The sequence below is a fragment of the Saccopteryx bilineata genome, chromosome 1 (genome assembly GCF_036850765.1).
Source record: "Saccopteryx bilineata isolate mSacBil1 chromosome 1, mSacBil1_pri_phased_curated, whole genome shotgun sequence".
NCBI lineage: Eukaryota > Metazoa > Chordata > Mammalia > Chiroptera > Emballonuridae > Saccopteryx > Saccopteryx bilineata.
The window spans coordinates 147,804,274-147,811,111 of record NC_089490.1 but is presented as its reverse complement, the minus strand read 5'-3'; the positions used below and the strand labels follow the sequence as shown (position 1 = coordinate 147,811,111).

Sequence of the window (6,838 nt, the reverse complement as noted above, 5' to 3'; positions counted from 1 at the left end):
CACTAGTAAAAACTGGAGGCAAACAACACCAAACCTAGATTCAACCAGCTCTAAAAGAAAACACCCAGACACCCAGACAAAATGAGAAGACAAAGAAGTGCAATCCAAATGAAACCACAAAAGAGACCTTCAGGAGATGAACTGAGTGATATAAAAATAATCACACTTTCGGATGCGGAGTTTAAAATAATGATTGTAAGGATGCTTAGGGATCTTAGAACAACAATGGATGGTCATCATGAACACCTAAATAAAGAAATAGCAAGTAAAAAAAGGATATTGAAATATTAAAAAAGAATCAGTCACAGATGACAAATACAATATCAGAAATGAAGACCACAATAGAAAGAATTAAAAACAGAATGGATAGAGCTGAGGATCGAATCAGCGAGTTGGAGGACAACTGGAATGAAAGCATGAAAGCACAGAAGAAAAAAAAAAGACTCGAAAAGTTTGAGGAAACTCTTAGAGAGCTCTGTGACAACATTAAGAGAAATAACATCCGCATCATAGGGGTTCCTGAAGAAGAAGAGAAAGGCCAAGGGATATTCAATCATATCATAGCTGAAAATTCCCTAAATTAATGCAGGAGAAACTCTCACAAGTTCAAGAAGGACAAAGGACTCCATTAAAGAGAAACCCAAAGAAACCTACACCAAAACACATCATAATTAAAATACCAAAGCTAAGTGATAAAGAGAAAATATTAAAAGCTTCAAGAGACAAAAAGGCTATCACCTACAAAGGAGCTCCCATAAGGATGATATCAGACTTCTCAACAGAAACACTTGAAGCCAGAAGGGAATGGAAAGAAATATTCAAAGTAATGCAGAATAAGAACATACAACCAAGACTACTTTATCCAGCAAGGCTATCATTTAAAATTGAAAAAGAAATAAAAAGCTTCCCAGACAAAAAAAAAAAAAAAAACTCAGGAAATTAGGAGCTGGTTTTTTGAAAAGGTAAACAAGATTGATGAACCTTTAACTAGACTCAACAAGAAAAAGAGAGGACTCAAATAAATAAAATTAGAAATGAGAGTGAAGAAATAACAACTGACACAACAGAAATACAAAATATTGTAAGAAAATACTATGAAAACTGTATGCAAAAAACTAGACAACCTAGATAAAATGGACAAATTCCTTTAAACATGCAATCTTCCAACAATTAATCTGGAAGAATCAGAAAATCTAAACAGACCAATTACACCAAATGATATCAAAACACTTATCAAAAAACTTTCAACAAAGAAAAGTCCTGAGCCAGATGGTTTCACAAGTGAATTCTACCAAATATTCAAAGAACTAACTCCTATCCTCCTCAAGCTATTTCAAAAAATTCAAGAGGAAGGAAGACATCCAAGCTCCTTTCATGAGGTGAGCATAATTCTGATTCCACAACCAGGCAAAAACAACACAAAGAAAGAAAATTATACTCCAATATCCCTCATGAATATAGATGCTAAAATCCTGAACAAAATATTAGCAAACCGGATCCAACAATATATGGAAAAAATCATACACTATGATCAAGTGGCATTTATTCTGGGGAGGCAAGGCTAGTACAATATTCGAAAATCTATCAATATTATTCATCTCATAAACAAAACAAAGGAGAAAAACCACATCATAATTTCAATAGATGCAGAAAAAGCATTTGATAAATCTAGCACCCATTCATGATCAAAACTCTCAGCAAAGTGGGAATACAGGGAACATACCTCAACATGATAAAGGCCATCTATAACAAACCCACAGCCAACATCATACTCAATAGGCAAAAATTAAAAGCAATCCCCTTAAGATCAGGAACAAGGCAGGGGTGCCCCCTTTCACCACTCTTATTCAACATAGTTCTGGAAGTCCTAGCCACAGCAATCAGACAAGAAGAAGAAATAAAAGGCATTCAAGTTGGAAAAGAGGAAGTAAAACTATCATTATTTGCAGATGATATGATATTGTATATAGAACATCCTAAAGTCTCAGTCAAAAAACTACTGGACATGATAAATGAATTCAGCAAAGTGGCAGGATATAAAATTAATACTCAGAAATCAGAGGCATTTTTATACACCAACAATGAACAGTCAGAAAGAGAAATTAAGAAAACAATCCCTTTTACTATTACAACCAAAAAAACAAAGTACCTAGGAGTACATTTAACCAAGGAGACTAAAGACTTATACTCGGAAAATTATAAAACATTGATAAAAGAAATCAAGGAAGATACAAACAATTGGAAGCATATACCATGCTCATGGTTAGTAAGAATAAACATCATTAAAATGTCTGTATTACCCAAAGTAATTTATAAATTCAATGCAATACCAATTAAAATAGCAATGACATACTTTAAAGATATAGATCACATATTCCAAAAATTTATATGGATCCAAAAGAGAACACGAATAGCCTCAGCAATCTTAAAAAAGAAGAATAAAGTGGGAGGTATCACACTTCCTCATATCAAGCTATACTACAAGACCATTGTACTCAAAACAGCCTGGTACTGGCATAAGAACAGGCACATAGATCAATGAAACAGAATGGAGAACCCAGAAATAAACCCACAGCTCTATAGACAAGTGATATTTGACAAAGGAGGTAAGGGCATACAATGGAGTAAAGACAGCCTCTTCAACAAATGGTGTTGGGAAAATTGGATAGCAACCTGCATAAAAGTGAAACTAGACCACCAACTTACACCATTCACAAAAATAAACTCAAAATGGATAAAAGACTTATATGTAAGGCAGGAAACCATAACATCTTAGAAGAAAACATAGGCAGTAAGCTCTCTGACATCTCTCGCAGTGATATATTTGCTGATTTATCTCCACGGGCAAGGGAAATAAAAGACAGAATAAACAAATGTGACTATATCAAACTAAAAAGCTTTTGCACAGCCAAAGACAATAAGAACAGAATGAAAAGGCAAACTACACAATGGGAGAACATATTTGACACTATGTCTGATAAGGGGTTAATAACCAAAATTTATAAAGAACTTGTAAATCTCAACACCAGAAAGACAAACAATCCAATCAAAAAATGGGCAAAAGAAATGAATACACTTCTCCAAAGAGGATATAGAGATGGCAAATAGGCATATGAAAAAATACTCAACATCACTAATCATTAGAGAAATGCAAATTAAAACCACAATGAGATATCACCTCACACCAGTCAGAATGGCGCTCATCAACAAAACAACACAGAATAAGTGCTGGTTAGGATGTGGAGAAAAGGGAACCCTCCTACACTGCTGGTGGGAATGCAGACTGGTGCAGCCACTGTGGAAAACAGTATGGAGATTCCTCAAGAAATTAAAATTGAACTGCCTTTTGACCCAGCTATACTACTGTTAGGAATATACCCCAAGAACACCATAGAATGGTTCCAGAAGGAGAAATGCACCCCCATGTTTATAGCAGCATTGTTCACAATAGCAAAGATCTGGAAACAGCCCAAGTGTCCGTCAGAGGAGGAGTGGATTAAAAAGCTTTGGTACATATATACTATGGAATACACTCAGCCAAAAGAAATGATGACATCGGATCATTTACAATTACATGAATGGACCTTGATAACATTATATGGAGTGAAATAAGTAAATCAGAAAAAACTAAGAACTATATAAACCCATGCATAGATGGGACATAAAAATGAGACTCAGAGACATAGATAAGAATGTGATGGTAACTGGGAGTGGGGTGGAGGGGTGGGGAGAGGGCGAGGAAGGAGAGGGAGGAAGTGGGGGGAGGGTAGGGGCACAAAGAAAACCAGATAAAAGGTGACCGGGGATGATTTGACTTTTTTTTTTTTTCTGAAGCCGGAAACGGGGAAAGACAGTCAGACAGACTCCCGCATGCGCCCGACTGGGATCCACCCGGCACGCCCACCAGGGGCCACGCTCTGCCCACAAGGGGGCGATGCTCTGCCCCTCCGGGGGGTCGCTCTGCCGCGACCAGAGCCACTCTAGCGCCTGGGGCAGAGGCCAAGGAGCCATCCCCAGCGCTCGGGCCATCTTTGCTCCAATGGAGCCTTGGCTGCGGGAGGGGAAGAGAGACAGAGAGGAAGGAGGGGGGGCGGGGTGGAGAAGCAAATGAGCGCTTCTCCTATGTGCCCTGGTTGGGAATCAAACCCGGGTCCCCTGCACACCAGGCCGACGCTCTACCGCTGAGCCAACCGGCCAGGGCTGATTTGACTTTTAGTGAGGGTTATGCAGCATAATCAAAGGTCAAAATAATCTGGAGATGTTTTTTCAGAACATATGTACCCTGATTTATCAATGTCACTGCATTAAAATTAATAAAAATAAGATAAAAAAGACTAGTGCATTAGTGCATTTCTCTAGGATGCCAAGAATTAGAAATAAAAAACCCTCTATACCTACAAATGATCAAATTATGCCATTTTAATCACTTGAGCCCATTAAATATATACCAAATGAAGCAATATTCAGATAGGAGATAATGTAAAGATTTAAAGGCACAGAAATACAAAAATGATAAAGCTGAATGGTAGAATTTTGAGTTCCATGTATTTGTTTTACTGTCATTTTTAATCTTAAAATCAGAAAAAGATAGCACAGGTATTGTGATTAGGTTGTTCTTCTGAAGAGCCCCTGCCTGGCCCTCTTCATATCCCTGTTCCTCAAGTTATAGACAAAGGGGTTTGGCATAGAAATGACCACAGTGTACATCGCTGAGGCCACTGCTCCCTTCCTGGGAGAAACTGAGACCATGAAACTGAGGTACACACCAAAACCTGTTCCATAAAATAAACAAACAACTGACAGTTGAGATCCACAGTTGGAGAAGGATTTATACTTCCCACCTGAGGATGGGACTCGCAGAATGAAGCAAACAATTTTATAGTAAGAGAAAAGGTTCCCTGAGAGTGGAACACCACCCAAGATGGCACCAACGAACTGGATCAATGTATTATTGTTGTTGGGGATTTTAAAACAGGCAAGGCTGAGTAGCTGAGAATGGTCACAGAAGAAATGTGGTATTTCCACATCCATGAAGAAGGTAAAATGTGACACCATCAAGTAGTGCAGTTGCGGGTTCAGAAGGCTGATGAAAAATGGTCCCCAAACCAGCAGGCCACAGTGGCATGGGTACATAATGGTTGGGTAGTGAAGAGGGTAACAGATGGCCACAAATCTGTCAAATGCCATCACAGTCAAGAGTAGATAATCTGTGTCTCCAAAAAAAAAAAATAATGGACATCTGAGTCAGGCAGCCTTTATAGGAGATGACTCTGCTGTGAGTCTGCATGTCCAGAATCATCTTTGAGATGGCAGTAGAAATGAAACCAATGTCAGCCAAGGACAGGTGGGAGAGGAAGAAGTACATGGGCGTGTGCAGGAGGGAGTCTGAGCTGATAGCCAGGATGATGAGCAGGATCCCAACAGGGTGACCAGGTACATGGACAGAAAGAGCCCACCGAGCAAAGGCTGCAGTTCCAGATCATCTTACAGACCCATGAGGAAGAACTCTGAGACATGTGTTAGATTATTTAGTTCCATGAGGCTGAGACATTGCCTAAAAAAGAAAAGGCATTTGGAATAAATGAAACAGCTAAATTGGCAGTTTTTACTGAATCTATATTTGGATTAATTCAAATGAAAGTAAAGCATTCACACTTATGAAACACATACTCCAGGACTTTGGCAGTTATTTCCCAGTGGTGGCAAACTCAGATTTCAGAGGGCATTGTCATTGATTTTTTGTCTAGTTACCTGTTTTTATATATATCTACTCTAGAAACACTAAGTTAATGAAGTTAAGTCCTGAACACAGTAAATATTAGTTTCCTCCCATGAAGGAAATGCATGAATTAAGAAATATCTTTTCTTCTTAAAAGAAATTACTCCAGGTAAAAGATACAAAAAGCAAATATACATTAATTTACCGAAATACAATGCACTAAATTTCCTTAATTTGGAATGTTTATACATGTTCATAAGATAATCTATATTCTAAATAAAAACCAATTTTAATTAATCAACTATAATCTTTCTATAATAATTATCATTCTGGATTTTTTTATTCTTATTTGGTTTCTCCGATATCCATCCCCAATGGAAAGAAACACTCACCCAAGTATGTGAATTTTCTTTTAAAAGTCTTTTCAGGTATTAGATATTTCAGGCATTTTATGCAGGGTTATTTGTATCAACCCTATGCACTCTCAGGGAGTCTCTGTGTTTGAAACTGCTCTTTGCTTTGCTTCTCTCTATTATTTAGTGCCTTGGTTAAAGCATTTGAACATGATTCTTGTTCTAAGATTTGGAAGCATTGTTTTCTCATCAAATCAACCATCTTATTTACAGTTCAGGTTTTACAACCACAGGGAGTCCCAAAGGCAGTGGTGGGATGTAAATAATTTAACAACTGGTTCTCTGACTGTACTAAGTATAAAAATAATGATGTACTAAAAGGTAGTTTATTATTTAATGCGTTTAATACTGAAATAAGAACATTAAAATAGGTACACAAAACTGAATTATGAGTTTAAAAATATAAATAAAAATATTAAATAATACCTGACAATAAACAATAAAACTGTTATTTAAAATATTTCCATATTGTTTCCTAATTGGTGTTCATACTCACAATATTTTTCACCTATAAAAGGATTGAAAATTACTACAGGTGCTTAGAATATGCTGCTGTGCAAATGAACATTAAAGAAGAGTAAGGGATATATAAAGTTTCACATCACTGGAGTAGGCAGATGCACAGACTCCCAGCTCACACCACCAAACTGGATTACAAATTAATTTAAAAACAATCAGCATGAAAAACCAACTCTGGACTACAAGA

General features: G+C 37.2%; 1 pseudogene; it reads right to left on the bottom strand.

Moving 5' to 3' along the window:
• Positions 1-4,605: 4,605 nt before the first annotated feature.
• Positions 4,606-5,499, bottom strand: LOC136333437 (olfactory receptor 7E178-like; annotated as a pseudogene).
• Positions 5,500-6,838: the final 1,339 nt, after the last annotated feature.